Raw genomic sequence first — 21,161 nt, 5'->3', positions numbered from 1 at the left:
TGGATAGTGACTTCACCAATCACTTCCTCCCCAGGCCTGTCTCAGAGTGCTTGGAACAGGTGGGAGATAGAATATGTAAGTGCAGAATTCTGCTGTAGCCACTGAAGTAAACTTTGTGTTAGTTTATCTCTCTGGAAGAGAGACAACAGCTTTTAGTGGCCAACAGTTTTGTGTGCCTACAGCATGCTGTAAACCATGAGGTGTCTTAGCATATCCTTTTACTATCATTACAACGCCTTTCTGTGGCAGAAACTGTTACTACTTGCCTTTTAAGGCTGAGGAAGCCGAGGTTTGCAACGGTATTCTGTTGCTGTTCAGGCTAGTTTTATGCCGGTTCAACACAATCTAGAGTCATTTGGGAAGAAGGACTCCCAATTTAGAAACTGCTTCCACAAGATTTGCCTGTAGGCCAGCCTGTGAGCCATTTTATTAATTAGTGATAGATGTGGGAAGGCTCAGCTCATTGTGAGTGGTGTCACCCTGAAGCTGGCAGTCCTCAGTTCTATAAGAAAGCAGGCTGTAAAAGCCAGGAGGAACAAGACAGTAAACACCCCTCCGTGGCCTCTGTATCAGCTCCTGCCTCCAGGTTCCTGTGCTGTTTGAGTTCCTGCCCTAATTTCCCTCAGAGATGCACTGTATTGTAGAAGCATCAGGAAAACAAATCTTTTCCTCCTCAAGTTACTTTTAGTCATGGTGTTTTAGCACAGCAGTAGAAACCTTAACTAAGACAGTTACCTAAGCCCATTAACTTTGAGTGGCAGAGCTAAGGTTCTGGCCTAGGTTCCTGAGTCAGGGACTGCTGAGAAAGAGAATAGGAGCATTCCTACAGAGATGTTACAGTCACTCAGAAATGACTTACTGAGTACCTAACACCTACCTGAGTTAGTTACAGCTTTGTTACTATGGTCTAAACCCCCACAAGTGAAAGGAGAAAGCCCACTTTATGTTTTGGCTCACAGTTTCAAAGGGATTTCAGCCCAGCACTGTGGACAAAGTATGTTAGCTGGAGTGGCTCCAGCTGTGGTGGTGGAAGTGTGCACCATAGCTGTTCACATGATAGCAGACAGGATGCAGGCTGTAATCAGGAGTTGCTGTGTCTGCCAAAGGCCCACCCACTTCTCATAGCTGGGCCCCACCTCATAAAGACTAATTTGACAACCTTCAAATTAGTGCCCAAAGTTGGGGACAGAGCACTTAACTATGAGCCTGTGGAGGACAGATCTAAATCATACCACTGCCAGAGTTCTTGGTACTGAAGATGAGCAGTGAGAAATAGGCCTAATCCCTACCCTATTGAAGCTTGTGTTTTGTGGTGAGTGGAGGAAAGTAGACAAAGGTCAGACGGTTTCAGTGGAAGGTGATAAATGCTAAAAGGAGAACTTAAGGGGGAGTGGGGCTTCTTTTCATTAGGATAGTAGCCTAATAAAGCCTCATTGGATAGATGGAAATTCACGTATTTCAAATACAAAGTGGTCATTAAGGGATGTGTGCCAAGAATGTAGTGGATACAATCACTTTTCTCTCCTTTTTAGAGAATCCCTGGCAGGTGTCTTCCCTGGGGCCTCTGAAGAAACCACTCGTTCGTTCATGGACCCTCAAATGCAGAAAAGCACCTTTCAATATCCTGGAATTTATTAGTTCTTTTTTAGACACCTGTTGTGTGACAGAACTTTTTTCTAGGGACACACAACATACATACAAATTTTATTGGGATTACTTACAGGAATAAGGGTGAAGGGTTACCTTTATGACTCAAAGACAGCTGCATCACCAAAGGCCAACCCACCATGGGTGACAATTCTCAAAGCTGGGAACCTGGAGGCAGCTCAACATGTTGGAGAGTGTCCTCTCCAGCTGCCTGAGTTAATCTAAATCTCTTCCAGGCAGCTGAGATGGTTTCTGTTGTTGTTGTTGTTGTTTGTTTTGTTTTGGTTGGTTTGTTTTTTTCCAGGGAGATGGTCTCTTTGGAGCTTAGATCGTCTAAGAGTCTTTTTTTTTTTTTTTTTTTTTTTTGCATCTGGACTTCTTTTGAGATGATGGACTGTCAGCTTTCATTGCTTACTCTAGTAGGAAGGGTCCTAGTGAATCTGTTCAGTTTTAGGGACTTCCTAAAGCTACTCTGAGTTGTTTATCTTCCCGCTTAAGAAGCTTTCCTGGAGGATCTAAAGCTTCGTCTCAGAAGAAACTGCTATAGAATACTTCAGGCTTGAAACAACAACAACAAAAAGAAAACATATGTACTGAGAAATCTTAACAGCCCTCAAGCTTAATAAGAACTGATTCTGAAATAGGGTTGGACACAAATACTGTTTTTCCATCCAAAATAGGTTTTTCAAATGAATTTTCTGTTAGTACAAATGCCCCCAGCAAATTCCCTTGTGAAAGAAAAATGGTGGTGCCCTTGATTCCCATAGTGAACCATATACACCAAGTCCACAAAACAAAACGTCTGTGGACACTCTTGCCTGCTAGGAGCCAATCACAAAGCTTAAAGCAGCATGGAAGGAGGTGAGAATACTCTTAGATACACAGGCACATAGATGGGCGAATGGATGGACACACACACACTTTGGATTTTTATCTCACCTCCCTGCCCCCATAGTTGTAAGAATTTCTAAGAACAGGGGACAGCTTTGTCATATGGAGTACTACTAACGCTTGTCCCAAAGCAATGTACTTGGGCTAAAATTTCCCAGCATAGGTGAAGAAAATGGCCCAAAACAAGACAATCCATAAACAAGCAAACAGATAAGATCACAGGAGATACGTATAGCTTTTTAAAGCAAACCACATTAAAGTGATACAACCTGAGCATCCTGGTTTGGATTAAGTGTGCCCTCTTCAAACCACAGTTTTCTCATAGCAAACTGCAGGGCAACCTTGCGGCCATCTGCCCTTGAAAGCAACAGTGCCACATCTCCTTAGAAAGCGTCCACACTTCAGGTTTCTCAGGTTCCCAGTAGCCATCACCGGAGTTATTCCTAATTAGTGGGGAGCATCACTCGAGCTCTTCCGAAGCTGCATGAGGATGGACCACAAATGCCTGGTCCCAGATTCTTAATGGCGAGATTCCGTTCTCCTCCGGGTGTCATCTTTCCACCTGCCTTGCCCTTCCACCAGCTGTTAAGGGTCAGGTAAGTAAAGCTGATTTCTGTTTCAGTATTTCCAGCTGTTTTTCTGTCACTAATTCTGCTTTTGCTCCAGAAGATTTCCTGTTCATTACAGAATGAAAATGAACACGCCTCGGGGCATTTCACATTCTCTTAGCAGTCCCTAATTTTTTTTTTTTTTTAATAAAAGCTCCCCTCTGCCTCCATACCAAAACTTAATATATTCTCTGAGCGAATTCCAGTGTGCTGATGATATGCCTGTAGTACTAAAATGAAGACACCCAATTTAGACGAGTGTCATTTATTCAGCCCAAATGCCTTCAAGCCTACCTCAGATGGGCCAGCTATAGGGACCATGCTGTGAATAGCACAGAAACATAATTCTTCACTTTCACAGAGAAGTTGATTTCCTAAATCACGTGCATGATTATATCACTCACGAAGAAGCAATTAAAATCCTTATGGAAAAACCTGGTCTTTCATTAACAAAATGAGGAAAAACAAAGAGACAGAATGAATAGGAAAGAAATGCTGGAATTGAAAAAAGAGAATTTCTAAACTTTGTGGTAGGAGTCAGAATGCCAACTCCTTCCAAGGAATTGGCTGGTATTTTTAAGTTGTCATAAAAGTCAGGCAGCAATACTCTGGAAAGGCAGTCAAGGTTATACACAGAAGGAGACTAAGGTCTCCGTTTCAGTAATTTCTGTTCTGCTCTGAAGCAGTACAACAAGCAACAATATAGGCCAAGCAAACAACCCACATCAGGAGGATAGCCCTGGCCTGCGGGCCATCCATTTTTAAATCTGGCTTCTGACAAAACCAGCCAGCTTTGAATTATCTGGGGCAGAATGAGGAGCAGATTGTCCAGACAGCTGATACACATGGCCAGCTCCAAGGTGACCTCCCCAAGCAAGCTTTTGCCTCTCTCCTTAGGCCGAGTGCTAGCTGTCTTGACTTCAGTGCAGTCTTCTTTCTAGAGCACAGCAAAGTGTCACCTGATGTCACCACCCCTTCTGCTACCGTTGGTCTGAAGGAAGACCAGCAGAATGCCAGCGCTTGATCCTGCTGTAGAGTTGCTCTTCATTACCTGGGATGCTAAGCACTTCTGTTCTCTAGCCTTTAGCCAGTCCAGTTACTACTGAAAACAAGTCAGGTGTATGTGTCAAGTAACATGTAGTGATGTGTTAATGATATATCACATGCATTATGCTGGCCACTTCAGATTATGACTGAGCTAAAAATTCCTATTACCTAGTGACATCACAGAACCAGAATATCATGACACCAAGCATCATGAGTTTGCAGATCTTCTGGGTGCCAGTCATGTATAAGCATAGCTCACACAATTATGTACAGCCAAAATTTCTCATACTGATAATAAAGGACTGTATTGTTGGCTGATATATTTATCATCTATATTTTAGTCATTATTTTAGAGTGTGGTTTTATACTTACTGAAAAACAAACGTGGTAAAACAGTGTGCCATGTTATGCTCCTACCACCTTTCATTAGCTTGTGTTTACTGTATCTTGATTATATTTTTGGTGCTTCATTTAATGTCCGCTTAATTTGTCATTATGATACAAGGAACATTAGGCTATAACATATACATATACCGTCACCTCAGTATGTAGTGGATTATACCAGGCAAGCAGTTTTAATCGTGTGATGTTTGCAGAAGGACAAAATTGTGTATGTAGAGATAAAGCTTCCCTTTATCTCTGAATATGGATTTTAAACAACTTGGCTCTTTACCAATACTATTTCCTTTCACTCTTATCATGTATTTTTAATGATATCTTACCATATATATTTTTTTCTAATAGATAAGAAGGCCTTTTACAGACAAGAAACACTTAGGCTTTTTTTTTTTTTCTTGAATATATAGAAACCAGACCCAGGAAACTACAGCTGGTTTAATCATTATGTCAATTAACTGAGAGAGCAACAGCATCTATAAGGATGAAGCATATTTCTTGGATAAACTAGTAAAAATGTCTATCCCTGTGATTTCCTTCCAGCCATTAAAATGTCAGCATCTTGAACACTGCCTTTGAATCTCTCAGTGGTGGACTCGGGGCATCTCACTTTGACCTTACAGTTTTGCTTTTCCTTTCATTTCTCTCTGTTACCAAAAGTTAGGCAGCCCATGTCTCATTCTGTCAGATCCTGTCTAGGAATGGCTCTCAATGGCTGACTGTCCCCTATCTTAGAGAGTTTATTGATATTTTAAATCAGGGTGAGAGATACCTCCTGGTAGGCTTCCAACTACATCTGTATGGGTCAATGGTTCTTCTTCATAAGCTCAGGGATTTGTCTAAGGCTTGTACTCTGTAACATAAGCTGTTCTCCCCGAGCCACATAACCCCGAGGGCAGCCATTCTCCAAGTGACTGATCTTTGCATTCTTTACTAGTTTGATAGACGTACGAATTCTTGGGCCCAACCATAGACCAAATCAGGAAGTGCGGATGGGCCATGATGGTAGCTTTCTATGTGCTGGAGTACTTTTCTCCAAACCTCTTCGTGTAGTCTTACTCTTTTCCCACCCATCTCCCTAGCAGAACTATAAACCTCAAACAGCAGTGAGCTTACTTGCCTGTTCTTTATGAAACGCCACTGAAGACCCTGCCGCTATCCATGACACGTGGAAGGTGCTCAGTGACGTTTTGTTGAACACAGGAGTATGTGAGTGAGTGGCAAAATGCCTGCCTTAGTAGTTAATGCACGGAAATGCATGTTGAGACCCTAATAGCCCACTGTGGAGGCAGGACAAGTAGAACTACATAGGGAGCATTGCTGTTTTTTTTTTTTTAATTTTATTTTTTATTATTCATTCACTTTTTACCCTAATTGTAGCCTCCTTCCTCATCTCCTCCCTGGCCCACCCTCTCTCCCTCTTTCTCCCTATTCCCCTCCCGTATTTCTCAAAAAAGGAGAGCCTTCCTCCCCTACCATCTGACCCCAGTCTATCAAGTCTCATTAAGACTGCTTGCATCATCTTCTTCTGTGGCCTGATAATGCGCCCCCCCCCCCCAACCATAGGGAAGTGATCAAAGAGTAGGCAACAGAGTCCATATCAGAGACAGTCCCTGCTCCCCTTACTAGGGAACACATATGAAGACTGAGTTGCCTATCAGCTACATCTGAGCAGGGTGTCTCTGTACATGCATGGTCCTTGGTTCGTGCATCAGTTTATGCAGGCACCAGATTTGTTGCTTCTTTTGGTCTTCTTATGGAGCTCCTGTCTCCTCCAGGTCCTTCTATCCCCCCACGCTTTCCTATGACTCCCTGTGCTCTGTCCAAAGTTTGTCTATGAGTCTTAACATCTGCTTCCATTCCCTTGTTAGGTGGAGTCTTTCAGAGGTTATCTATGGTGGGCTCTCATTATTTTCCTTCTCTTCAACTGCTTCCAGTGTCTATTCTATTTCCCCTTCTGAATGAGAATTAAGCATCCTCCCTAGGGTCTGCCTTTTTTTTTTTCTTTTAGCTTTTTTTAGGTCTGTGGGTTGTACTATGGTTATCTGGCATTATATGGCTAATGTCTGCTTATAAGTGAGTATATATTCCATGTGTGTCTTTCTGCTTCTGGGTCACCTCACTCTGGATCATCTTTTCTAGTTCTATCCATTTGCCTGCAAATTTCATGATTTCCTTGTTTTTAATAGCTGAGTAATATTCTATTGTATAAATGTACCACGATTTCTGTATCTATTCTTTGGTTGAGGGACATCTAGGTTGTTTCTGAAATTTTTACTCTATTGGCTGTATAAACATTGGGAAGTTTCTTATACTCTCCTTGGGCCCTGATGTTTTCATTTGCAATACAGGATGATAAAATAGTGATGATGATAATGATAATGATGATGATGATGATGATGACATATCAGCCTTGTAGGGTGTTTTTACATAAATGGTGGCAATAGTGTTCTTCTCCCAATGTTGTTGTTATCCTCATTCTGATTTACTGCATCATTTCATAAGGCTCTTAACATCAGCATTGAAAACAATACATCGTGAGGCTACTCAAGTGGACCCTCTTAGCATGGCTGCATTACTGCTGCCTGCGTTGTGATATGATTTCCATGGCAGAGCCATTCTACAATCTTTCTCCATTTCTTGGCAGGAGGCCTGTGTTCTTATAGTACCTTTACCAGAATTTTGTACTGTTGTCATGGTTAAACCATTAAGATACAAACAAATTGAGTTTTTCCCCACAAGCAGTAATGTGCTATTTATTATCTCTTTCTGAGTAATCCTCACTTTGCTTTGAATGTTCAGCATTTTCCTTTCTGTGGAGAGCCGTAGAGTTGGCAGGAGTTCAAGGAAAGGCTGAAAATGCCTCTAAGAAACTATTTTAATCCCAAACAGTTAACGTTTGGAAAACAGGTTGGAACATATGTAAGATAGGTGCCGAAGCACAGGCAATTATTTCCAAAAGGGCAAGAGGGGACAGAGAATAAAGACTGAGGTACCCTGAGGTTAAGGATAAAAGACTCATACAATGGCATCTTTGGTTTTCCAAGGGTCATGGTGTCAAATGAAGGATGGGAATGATAAGATAAATGGAACAGAATGATAACGTCCAAATGTGTGGGTGTCCTTGTTCTCCTGGCTCAAATGTGACTATTGAAGCAGTTTTCCTGTCCAGCAGCAGCCATTCTGAAATTGTAATGAAATGCAGAACATCGTGTCTAAAAACAAAGTTGTGAACAGCGAGTGGAAGAAAGGTGAAAAGTGGAAGGAAACATTCAAAAGTTCCAACACAGAAATAATTTGATTTTTAGAGAATTTTTCCTCTTGGCTTAAACTTTTGAAAAACACACACACACACAATATCCCAATAGCTTCCATCTACATTTCTGAGGATGAAAAAGATGTTGGAGAGCAGAAATTCTCTACTGTTTAAATAATGAACATCATGAAGGACACAATGAACTACCTCATGGATCACACTGCCATTTAGCCGACTATGTCCACACACATCCAGGAAATCAGGATCTGCTCACGGTATATTACTGTAATAGTATACGGCAGTGTCATTATGCAAAGTCTGCTGTGCTGCTAGCTTTGTGTATATGTGTGGAAGGAGGGTATGTGTGTCCGTGTGGGAATCACATGTAAGTGTATGCATGTGGTGGCAAATGGTCAGCCTCGGGTCCTCCATAGGATTATCTATCTTGTGTTTTGAGAAAGGCCCTCTCACTTGGCTCGAAGCTTGACAATTAGGTTAGGCCGGCTGGCCAGTAAGTCCCAAGGATCTGCTTGTTTGTGCTTCCCCAGAGCAGAAACTCCCGTTTCTTCATGTGGGTTCAGGGGTACAAACGAAGGTGCTCATCCTTTTACAGCACGTTACCTCCTGAGCCATCTCCCCACTTTCCCACAGTGCCGCTATTCTATGGTATAACGTTCAGAAATAAGCAAACATAGCATGGCCTTGCAGGATCACTTAGGGGCACCATGGGCACTAAGGTGATGGAAGCCTTGCTTGCCATTACAGGGAAATCATGGCAATCTGTGAAGAGGTCCATAGATTTTTTTTTTTTTTTTGGTAACACTTAATTCTTTCCCATAGGACCAACTTCTGTGAAAATGCACAATGCCTGGAATCTGCCTGTCAGAGCCAGACATATTTTTTTCATTGAAATCTTTCTTTGAGAGTAGTGATTTTTTTTTTCATGTGTAATTTGCCTTTTATGTGAAGAGAGAGACATTCTGTTTCTCTTCTTTGGGTGGTTGTCATACTCCTGCAAGGACAATCAATACTGGGCCATTTATCTCTTGTTCCTCCCAACTGTGATGTAGGGTATATGAATGTAGGCAATATGGATTTTTTTTTCATCGCTCTATTTTACTGTCATGTTATTGGCGAGCGGCCTTCATTTACTTTCCGGAATATTTTGAACGTGATGACAACTCTTCAGTCTTTGTTTGTTAACTATGCTCTGCCTATCTACCTTTTCATGTAATAATTGCTTTCAGAGAATAAAACAGAAATGGAATATTGCTTTGTTTAATATTTTTCCAATCGAATACACCATAGCACAGCCATCTGTGAAAATACATTTTGGCTTTCATCAAATTCTGCCCCGGCTTTTTGAGGATTAATAATTCTTTTATGTGGGCGTGTTTCCATGGCTAATGTAATATTGTTGGGCAGAGACAAGGCTCCATTTATGTTCCTACTCAGGTAGGAAGGGAAAGGTTTGTTGAAGGGGAAATAATTGAGTATTTTCACTCTTAAATCTTTGTTTTGTAGAACAAGTGCTTTTGAAATAGAAAATAAAGTCAGGAAGCTTTACTTGGTGGAAAAATTGGAAGTAAAAGCTATATTCACTTTCACCGCATTCTTTACCAATAGAAATAGGGTTCCCTCTTCATTCCGCCCTGTGTGACTGTCTGCTTTTCTACACAGGTTCTTTTACTTTGCTCTTTAGCGACTGGAATCCCTATCATTTCTGTCTTTTTTTTTTTGTTATTGTTGTTGTTTTCCTTCTCCCTCATGGCACTCTCCTATTTTTCCCTCAAAGGCCCACTGATACACAGCTGTTGAACACTCTAGAGGGAAGGGGCCTGGAGGATAAGGTATATCTCATCACAGCACAAGGAGTTTCATTGTGACTGCTTCCTCCTAGGTGCACACCTTAGTCAACCTCCTGTGTGCTCCCTACCCCGTGTGCAACTGGGACAGAATTCCACCCATCCAGGAGAGTTGCAGGAGGCCTGAGGGAACATCAGCAGGCCCGATCTTGATGATCTCCTGCCAGGAATCAGGGCTGTTCCCAGGGATGATCATGGCCCGAGGACAGCATTCCAAAACACACGATAAGGCAGTGCAGACTGAAGGACTTGGAATTAGTTTGAATAACTTGGTTGGCTGTAAACCGTGGGAGGCGATCAATCTCAGGGATCTTTCTGGCCTGGGATGGTCCAGGCAGAGGAATACCATCTCCTGGGAGAACAGACCTAATAGAAGAAGTCCTGGATTAGCATATGAAAAGGCTCCTCTTCCTACAGCAGGCTAGCCCAAGAGGAAACACACCGAAAAAGCAGCACATTTTCATTTGTTCGTTTGTTTAATGTATGTGAGTGCTCTGTTTTCATGTACTGCAGAAGAGGGAATCAGAGCCCATCATCATGTGGGCCAGCATGTGGATGTTGGGAACTGAATTCAGAACCTCTGGAAGGGCAGCCAGTGCTCTTAACATCTCTCCAGCCCCAGCATTTCTTTTCTATTTCCAGAATTAGAAGAGGCTTTTAAGAGAAGAGCGAGTTTTCTAACGTGGAGATGGTGTGTTCCTCTTATTCAAACTAGTTCTAACTCTAGACAACTTTTAAAAGCTTGTATTTTTCCTATTTCTCATTATTCAGTCACATATATCTGTTTTCGTGGACACTTCATTAGAAACCCACTTCTAAGAATAGACGTAGTTTCACCTTTAATACTAGATAGTGAAGAATAACATCAGATTTTTTTTTTCTGCCTAAGGCAGTTGGTTACCGTGTGGCGAGTACAGATATTTTGGGAACCTCTATAGGGAGAAAGCTGTGACTATCATGGAATTGGGTTTTGGACTGGGTGGATTTGTTTGCTTACTTTAATGACAGTGCTGCTTTTTGGTCCTGCTAAGGCGTTAGAGAGACACAGGAAGAGACGGAGAGGTTCCATTGCCTACACTGGTGTCTCTGAACTACCAGACAACCAGCCATTTTTATCTGTTTTTCACAATGGCTCCAAAACAATGACTTCAAATAAGTTTCTGTCCACACTGCCAATTTATCAAATGCCTCAGCCTGACCGGAAACTTCAAGACACTAAGAGCTGACAGTATGAGGGAACTGATACAAAGGGATGGATGCTAAAGCTTGAAGGAATCGGTTATCACTGTCTGTATCTAGACGCGGCCTGCAAATAAGAAGGAAGACAGTTCATGTGGGCTTGGGGAGAGGAGATGTCTACATGAGAAAACAAATACCAAAAAGGTACTTGTCAGTTCAGTTTCCTCCAAACCCGCCTTTTATCTTTTTGAACGGAAAGGCTCAAGACTTGTTTTCTCTCCATAAATAAATTTCATTTCAGCATTAGAGGTGTCTCAGTGTGTCTTCTGCTAAGGTGAAGCAGAGAGCTTGCTAGTTCATTCATTAGGGAGAGCAATTCGAAGCTGTTGACCGTAACACGAGGGGTTTATAGATCCACTTGGAAGAGCAAGGACTCAAAGTTGAGACGCTCACCTACTGTACTGCCTGCCCTTTCAAAGCATATAGTGTGATGTTTTGGCTTCATCCACAACATTGCACAACTCTCACTTCTAACTTCTTAATGCTTTGATCTCCCCGAAGAAGCCCCTCAGGCAGCCATCAGTCTCCTTTCTGCGGTGTGCACTTGGCTGCAGTGGACATTTCATAGAAACTAAATCATGCCTTCCTAGCCTTTGTGACTGGATTCTTTCCCTCGAGTGCCGGCTATACCATTGTATGCAAATGTCAGGTTGTTTCTAACTCGCGGCTATTACATATTATAAGGTCATGAGCAGTTGTGTATGAGTTCATGTGTTTAGACATCTATTTTCATCCTTCCTTAGTGTGTATCCGATGGTGGAGTGTGTAAGCCATACGGGGATTCCATATTTATTTACTGAAAAAAATTAAGTTGTGTGTTTGTGTGTGTAAGCGTGGTGAATAAGTGTGTGATGAGGGTGTGTATTTGTAAAGGCCAGAGGAGGGCATCTAGTGTCCTGCTCTGTCACTCTCTCTACCTTAGTCTTTTGAAACAAGGCCTCTCATTGAACCTGGAGTTATACAGGGAATGAATAAGCCCTGACAACCCTCTTATTTCTGTCCTTCCATACCCAGTATTGAGGTTATAGGGGTGTGTAACCACCGATGCTTTTCACATCGGGCTGGGAGCTTTAACTCAAGCCACTTTAACTCTTACCACTGAGCTATCGGCTCACCCAGTTTAACCTTGACATCAATTGCCAGGCATTTTCCAAACTGGTGCAAATGCTTCTATTCCCAGCAACAGTGTGGTGGGCTCCAGTTTCCCAGCAGCCTTGAAGGCACTGATTAGGATCAGTCCTTTGCACTCATTTTAGTGGATCTGAGTCCTATCTGATTGTATGTTTTACTTGCATTCTGTAATGGCTAATAATGTTGCCCATCTTTCCTTATACTTACTGGCAATTGGCCATGTATCTGTCTTCTCAGCACAAATGTCTATTTAGAATTTTCTCATTTTTAATTACTTTATCTCCTGATGGTTACATTGTAAGAAATTGTAATAGTCCAGATACTAGCCCCATATCAGATAGAAGTAATACATTTTCCAATAATTCTGTAGATTTTCTATTTGCTTTCTTTATGAAAATAATATTCTTATTTATTATTTGAGAGATTCATACATTGTGTTTTGGTCATTTTTATCCCTCTCCCATTTTATCCATCTCCCATTCTTTACCTACCAAAACTACATGTTTTTTTTTTCTTTTAATGTTAAACCCATTGAGTCTAATTTGTGATGCCTTAAAGTGCAAAGAAAACTTTGACTTATTTCAACAGCCATCAGTTAAAAATAGTTCCTTACGTAGGGGCTGGGACTTGGTGCTCTCCTCCCCTCTTCATGTTGGAATTTTGCCTGGCTTGATCTTTCACAGACTTTGTGCATGCTGCCGCAACCATTGTGAGTTCATGTGTGCTACTGCTCATGTCCAGAAAACACCTTCTTTGTATCTGTCCACGCCTTCTAGCTCTTGTGATCTATTCTGTCCCCCTCTTCCATGATTACCTCTGAGCCTTGAGAAGATATAAACGTTTCATTTAGGGGTGAACACTCTGAAGTCCCTTCATTTCAACCACTTGAACAGCTAAGGGTCTCTGTTTTAATCTCCATGTACTCTAATAAGAAACATCTCTGCTGAGGGTTGAGATATAATATAATATATATAATATATATAATAATATATAATACCCAGATGGGTATTACAATAGGCCATTAAGAGCATGCTTAATATTATTTCTACTTACCACAATATTAGTAGGACCCGATAACAGTAATTGGTATGGGTTTGAATCAGAAAGTATTTTTGTTGTCCCCTTAACATTTGTACAGCGATTGTACTACTGGACCTCTCTTTCCAGATCAGTCATTACTTTAGCTTCCAGCATTCACGCTGGGCTGACATAGATGATTACTTTTCTTCCTTGTAGTGTGTATAGCTCCTCCCAGCACTGGGAAAACCAGCCAGTAAAGATGAAGCTTCCATGTCAGAACCAGCTTGATTTCTTAATATTCTATGACTCTAGAATGTGGCATTTTCAGTAATGGGGTCTTAGTGTCAAGTCCTGCAGGGCAGTAAAGAGCAGTGGCAACAGCCTATAATTTAATGTTTGTGGAATACCATTGGTGCTCCCAAAGAGGAACCATTCCTGGCACTGACTTTAATAATAATAATGTTATTATTATTATTATTATTATTATTATTATTATTATTATTTCAGTCCTTACAATTTATTCATTTTATATACTGATTGTAGCCCCCTTCTTCAACTCCTACCGGTCCCACCCTCCTTCCCTCTTACCCCCATCTCCTTTCCATAGTCCACAGGAAGGAGGAGATCTCCTCCCCTGCCCATCTGCACCTAGCTTATCAAGACTCATCAGGACTGCCTGGATCCTCTGCCTCTGTGGCCTGGCAGACCACATCGCCATGGGGAAGTAAGCAGGTAACTGAGTTAATGATAGGGGCATCCCCTGCTCCCCTGACTCAGGAACCCACATGGAGCCTGGGCTGCCTATCAGCTATATCTGAGAAAGAGGTCTAGGTCCTCTGCATGCACTGTCCTTGTTTGGTGCATCAGCTTCTGCAGGACCTCCTGGGTTCAGAATTTTAGCTTTGTTGCTCTCCTTGTAGAGCTCCTGTCCACTCCGGGTCCTTTTAAATCCCCCTTCTTCCATAAGTCTCTCTGCGCTCTGCCCAAAGTTCTGGCACTGACTTTATATTTGCTAGTCTGTAATGTCTAGTAGGAGCATTGTTCTCTGTTAAAGCATATCTCCATATAAATTCTTTTTATGTGCATATGTACGTATGTTAGGAAGCTGCCACAGTAGTAGGATTCCATGTAACATTTTCAAAAGGTTTTTAATGTTAGTTACCACTCCTAACCCTTTCCTCTACCCTGCCTTTCCATCCCTCACCCTATTTCCTTTTCCATTCACTACTCCCTTTACCGTCACTCAGGATATTGTCTCCAGATCCATTCACTTATCTGCAAATTTCATTTTTCTTAACAGTTGGATAATATTTCATTGTATAAATGTGCCACATTTTCATTACCCATTCATCAGCTGATGGATATCTGAGGCTGTTGCCAGTTTCTGGGTATTATGAAGAGCAATGAACATGGATGAACAATCTCTCTGTAGTGGGATATAGAATTCTTTATATTCAAAAGTGTTCCAGCTGTATTGTACAGTAGGTGTTCTTATAGTTTTTTTTTTTTTGAGGATCCTCTACACTGAATTCCATAGTAGGTGCACAAATTTTTACTCACTGCACCAGTGAATAATTATTTCTCTCTCCCCATATGTTTGCTGTTGCTGTACAAGAAGGGTCCTGATTTTTGTGTGTTAGTTTTGTCTTGCTATATGGTGAATGAGTTTATCACCTATATGATTTTGCTGGTCGAGCCTAAGTCTTTTAGATATTCAACCATCATTGGCAAATAAGAAAACTTTGACTTATTTCTTTGCTATTTGTATACCCTTTGTCTCCTTTTCTAGCTAATACTTTAAATATCTTCTAACCATTATTTGATGTTTAGATAGAGAACTGAATAAATGAGAGAAGTTTACTCTGCAACTAATTGTCTGAATTGTAGTAAAATGTAGTTTTCTAAAATTTGAGAGTAAACTTTATTTTCCTTCTAACTTCCAAGAGGCAAAAGAGAATATTGAAATAATGAAGAAGTTGCTTGGAGAAAACAAAGAACAGTATGGCCACATCTTCTTTTTTGACTTCATAGAGAGCTAGAAAGTATGTTCATGGGAAAGTTAGTCTACTACTCCCAGATCGTAGTAATAGTCATTTTTCCTTACCTTCCCAGAAGACCTCATTGTCTTTACTTTTGAGAAAAGAGAAGAGATTAGACAGACAGATTCAATAGATGATAGATCAGAAAAGATGATAGACTTAGGTAGGGAAAGCACCTGTGACAGAAAGGAGGATACAGAGGGTAGAGATGGGAGAGCTTTGAGCATGAAAGAAGTCTGCCATGAGGGAGAGGAATGGAAAGGAGGTCTGAGACACTTAGACCTCTGTGCAGTCTGGGGAATGTTTGGTAAGGCTAGTGGGGCATCCATTATCTGGCATTGCTGTCAGCACAGTCTCATATTGCCAAGGCATGGGATTGCTTCAATGTTTGCCCGTTCATGGGCTGGGAACAAACATAATGTTGATTTTAGTTTATAGTTTTAAATTGTTGATAAAGTTTCTGTAACTGAACTCTGTTAGGTAATTTTTTTTTTAATTGTTCTCTTTCACTTGACTGACTAAAACCTTGGCATCATCAAGTATACACCTTTGGAGACAGTATTAGTTACTTATCTTATTCCTGGGATCAAATACATGATGATGGAAATAAGTTAAGGGAAGACAGATTTGCCTTGGCTTACAGTTCCGGGGGATACAGTTCATCATAGGTAGGAAGCTGGGACTATGGGTGACAGTGATCCACAGCCAGGAAGCAGAGAGAGAGAGAAGAGTGCTGGTGCTCTGCTGGCTCCCTCTTTTTATTCAGACTGGCATCCTAGCCCAAGGAATGCACCCTCATTTACACTGAGCTTTCCATGTAGCTAGCCCAGTCAAGAGATCCCTTCACAGACATGTGCAGATGTTTGTTGTCTAGACATCCACCGGAATTGTATGCCACAGGATGTGAGGAGCCTGACAAAGAACAGTACAGACCACTCTTGGGTGGCTGTGTAGAAATGTTCTTAAGATGGTGTCACTTAAGAACTTGGATCTAGCCGCACTTGAAAAAAATACCTGAAGTGCTGGACTTTTTCTTTTGCAGCACAGCAAATGGACCTTTTCTATGTTTTCTAGTTAGTTTTTTTTTTTTTTTTTGTGGTTGTTGTTTTTAATTTGCCTGATAGTTGAGATTTGGACACTTATAATCAGAAGACCCATGTGCTAATACATTGAGAGCTTTGCTAAAGAAAATGCATGATGCTAAAAGCAAAGCCAAGGTTAAGAATATGGGGTCACCTTTCTTCTCAGCTGCTCTCACACTGCCTTCCCTCCATTTCAAATATGGCTGTGGACAAACCTCTTTTGATTTCAGTATGAAGCCATTTTGTAATAAGTCATTCTTTATTATATTCTGAATTATATAAAGTTGCTTTGTCACATCAGCCAATCACGATCCCCGAAGATGGCTTGAGTTTTTATGTGAGTTCCTCTCATTTGGCTTATAACTTTCAAGAACCTCTTTTAAATATATAACTGACAGAAAACACTTGTGACGACACTGAATATTGCTAGTTTTATCTGGGAGATGAGAGAGACAAAGACAATGCTTTTTTTTTTTTAACCAACAAAAAGTAAAAAAGATATTGATGATGCCTGATTGTTGTTTCTGGCAGATTTATAATGCAATAAAAAATGTGTTCTGCAATCATTTAGCCCATGTGGATGATATTATCCGTTTCAGTCAGAACTGTTCGTGTCTTCCAGATCCCTGAAGCTCTTTTTATTCAAGCGAAGGGTACTGCTAAAATGTTGAACTCAAACATTCCCTCCGAAGTTCTTTCAAGACCATTATTATGAATAGTTTGGTTTTAAGAAATTCCAGATGAATGGTGTAAACCAAGATGAAAGGCGAAGCATCACAGCAGCTGTGCATAAGAATTAAGCAGAAGTATGCAAATTCTGCCCCTGCAGATGAGAACAATGTTAAGCTGTGCTTCAGTAAGAATAGCTACCCTGACGTAGTGGTGACCAAGAGGTGCACAAGGCACTTGGCTTCAAGAATTAATGAGCAAAGAAGTCCCTCGCTTTCTACATGACATTAGGATATTTGTGTGAATACATCATCGTTTGGTGCAGTTTGCCATAGAAACAAATGTTAACCCTGACACAGTCACAGCACAGGTACTTGACCTTAACTGTAAACCTCGTTTATGAAATTTTGAGCCTTAAGTTCCCATAAAGAAAGGCACTGATTTATTATTATTATTATTATTATTATTATTATTTTTATTATTATTTTTATTATTATTATTATTATTTACAAAAACTGAATTCTTGAACTCAAAGGACCTTCTGATGATGTTAGAATTCAGTGGCAAGTCCGGGTCAATCTTTTCTACATTGAGAAATGATAAAATGAGGAAAGCTAAGTAACTTGAGAGAAATGTTAAAAGGAAGGTTCTAGAATGAGGCAAGTGTTGAAAAGTACTAGAAATAATAGCCAGCTCTAATTGGACACTTACCATGTGTCTAGTGCACGGAAGCACTTTGTAGTTACAATATCATTAAAACTTCAGAATACCCTCCAGGGTTATGGACACAAAGGCTTCCTAAACGCTTCCACACCAGGAAGAGTCAGGCGGGATGTCTTCAGGTACACGAGAGCTTATAAATGCTGTGGCGTGCTGTTGGCTTCCGCAGACCTCTCTGGAAGCAGTCACCATTACAAAATCCTTAGAGCTGGTTTCTCTTGTACAACTTTAATTTGCCAAATAGACTTTGATATAGCCGCTGCCAATCTTGGAAACCTTCCGTTTTGATATTTCCAGGTTGTCAAAATCTGTATTTGTTTCACAAGTAAAGCTGTTTTTGTTAAAGTAAGAAAAGATATTACAAGCACCCTCTTAAACCCTCTACAATAGAAGGCTTCTTTCTAAAACTAAACTAAAATATAATCAAATAAAAAATTAACAGGCAAATGTACAGTTACCCACATCCCACACCACTGCCAGTACTGTCTAATTGTCTTTTGGTATGACTTCTATGAAGACTGTCCCCTGCATTTAAACTTGGCCATGTATGACACACTTCTCAGCTGGGGTGGTCGAGCTGAGCTCCCTAGCTCCCAAGGGAGATTCTAACCAAGAAATCTTTCTCAGAGTGTTGCTTGTTTTTCTGTCATCTCTGATGTGTTAATTCTATTATCACATGGTTAGGAGTAACTTCTGGCTCCCGCCATGTTGCCTTCCCCAGACAGGAGGGAAGAGGAGGGAGAGGGCAGGTTCATTCCCTTGGAAGACAAGAACTACAAGGAACATCTATGATTTGTTCTCACATCTGTTTTACTCGTGTTACTCAAGGTTGCATCACGGCAGCTCTTGGTGCTGGCACACAGCTGTGGCAGATAATAGTAGTCATTTTTCCGTATCCACTTTTTCTTTCTTTTCCCCACAGGGCAATGTAATGGTTTCTCTAAAGTTTGCTAACAACTGACTCTTGACAAAGTCTCTATTCCCTCGGCCCCTTTGCTGTAGCGATGGGCATCTATAGTACCCTTTTCTGGCCTGACAGTGCATCTCAGCATTGGATCCACATCTGGTCGACCACTCTACAGTTTTAATATCACGTTACTACCTACAAAATCATTCTTCCCCAAGTCCCGGAACAAAACCCTTGGTGGAGCCCGTGTCTGTATTCTCAACATTAGACCATGGTCAGAGCAAGAGACACTGAGAAATACTATATTGATATGGAATTCACATGTTCAACCAAATTGTGGATTTTTTTTTTTTTACAAAGAGACAATCAGTTTAGAAATTGAAAAACAACTAAAATTCACTCTTATACTTAATCAGAGCATGTGATGCACTAGAATAGTACTCAGAAATGACAACTGTGCTCTTTTTTATTTGAGACAGGATTTCTCTGTGTAGCCTTAGCTGTCCTGAACTCACTTTGTAGACCTGGATAGCCTTGAACTCACAGAAATCTGCCTTCCAGAGTATTAGGATTACAGGTGTGCACCACTGTGCCCAGTGGTGCATAAATACTGTATATACATATTCAAAATGAAAAACAATGGAAAGGCAATAAGCTCAGAACTCTACTTGACCAGAAAAGACACAGTATACCCAACAATAGTAGAAAAATGAGTCTGACGAAGATTAAACATTAATGGCATAGAAACTATATCAAAATGGCCAAGAAAAACTAATCCCTGTTGCTTGAAAAGATGAATTAAGTGGACAAGAGAACAACCTTTGACAAACTAAGAAAAAAAGAGGAAAGGTGCAAGAAAAAGCTGCTGTTGAGGCTGGGGAAATGGCTCAGTGGATAAAGAGCTTGCTAAACAAATATGACAGCTTACGTAAAACTGGATGCTGCAGCAGGCATCTGTCATCCAGGCACACCCAAGGGAAGATGGAAGGCAGAAACAGGGGAGTCCTTATTAGTTTGTGGGAACTGGTGTGCCAACATAAGAGACCCTGCCATAGGTAGAAAGGACACCCAAAGTTGATCTCTGAGACCCATATGTGTGACAGACAGACACACAGGCGGACACACATATTTAGATTAAAACTAAAATTTTAAAAAGAGAAAATTGAGATTAAGGAAAGAGATTTTATTATATACAATGATCAGTTAATTACATAATTATATATAATTGTTGCTAACCAACATGAGGACCTAGGTAAAGCTGGGTTTTTTTTTTTTTTGCTTTTTTTTCCTAGAAAAAAATGTTGTATTGAGATGAATAAGAAACAAGTGGTGACTCTATGGCAGTACTTGCCTTAAGGAATCAAACATCTGTCTACCCTTCCTCACTTCTGTGCCCACCCACACATACCCTTTGTAACTCATGGCCAGGAAAATTTTTAGTCTGAATTTTACTGCCCTGTTGACAAATAACCATTAACATCTATGAATTCAAGCTCTGCAGAGGAAGAAAGTTCCTGTTCTAGTTTTGACAACAGCTTCATTGACTGCCCAGGGGTCCCTTTGAGCAATAGGGTTTACATTTACAGGCTTCTGGGAATATGGCTCCTGACCACTCACAGCCCGGCCCCCTCCCTAGGAACTGCTTTGGTTAGAAGGGAATGCCTTAATGTTCCATCTCCCCCCTCACCACAGAGATGGGGATTAAGCTTCCTGAAAACTAAGCTGGTACCCTACTAACTGATCGGAATCCCCAGCCTGTTACACACACACACACACACACACAGACACACACTCACACATGGGACAATGAGAGAGAAAGAGAGGAAGAGAGAGAAAGGACTTTCATCATAAAAAGTACTGAATCTGTGATAGATTTCCATCACTGTGACAAAATACCTGAGACTAACAAAGAAAAAAAAAAGAAAAATGTTTTATTTTGGGTCACAAACCTTGGGGGTTTCAGTCCATAGTCACCTGTTCTATTGGTATAGGCCTGGAATGAGGCAGGACATCATAGCAACAGGAGCCTAGGAGAGAGGAGGTTATTTATCTCATGGCATAAAAACTTCAGCGGGAGGAAGAAGACAGCGAGAAAAGGAAAGGAGGTTAAGGAAGTGGAGGGTTAAGATACATTCACGGGTATGCTTCATCGGGACAACTGTCCCACGTCTATTTAGTCATGAACTCATAGTGGATTAATCCACTGATGAGGACAGAAGCCTCGTAGTCCAGTCATCTCTCAATGTCCCACTTCTGAACACTGCTGCTTTGGAGACCCAACTAAGCACACCAGCCTTTTAGGGATCCTTCATATCAACAGCATGAAATATCAGAAGTGTCTTTCTTGAAATTGAAGGTAGCTTCCTGCAACACTGTCTGGTATATTACACTATGAGCTGAGTGTGTGACAACTCACAGGCTTGGAGAAAAACTCACAAAGATGGTACATGCCCTTAGTCCCAGAAGTTCAATCATGGCAACTGATCATAGAGAGATTGACCTCTGTGGAGAGTGTTCTACCAGATCTGAGTCTTTCCTCAGAAATGTTTCTATCTGTAGGATTTTTTTTTTTTGTAACCTTTTTTGTTCGCTGTGGTGGCCAGTGTGGAGGTCCATCTTATCTCTAAGGTTAGCAGCAAGGAAA

Source organism: Meriones unguiculatus, chromosome 5, assembly GCF_030254825.1.
Source record: "Meriones unguiculatus strain TT.TT164.6M chromosome 5, Bangor_MerUng_6.1, whole genome shotgun sequence".
NCBI classification, from domain to species: domain Eukaryota; kingdom Metazoa; phylum Chordata; class Mammalia; order Rodentia; family Muridae; genus Meriones; species Meriones unguiculatus.
This window is presented reverse-complemented; position numbering follows the sequence as displayed.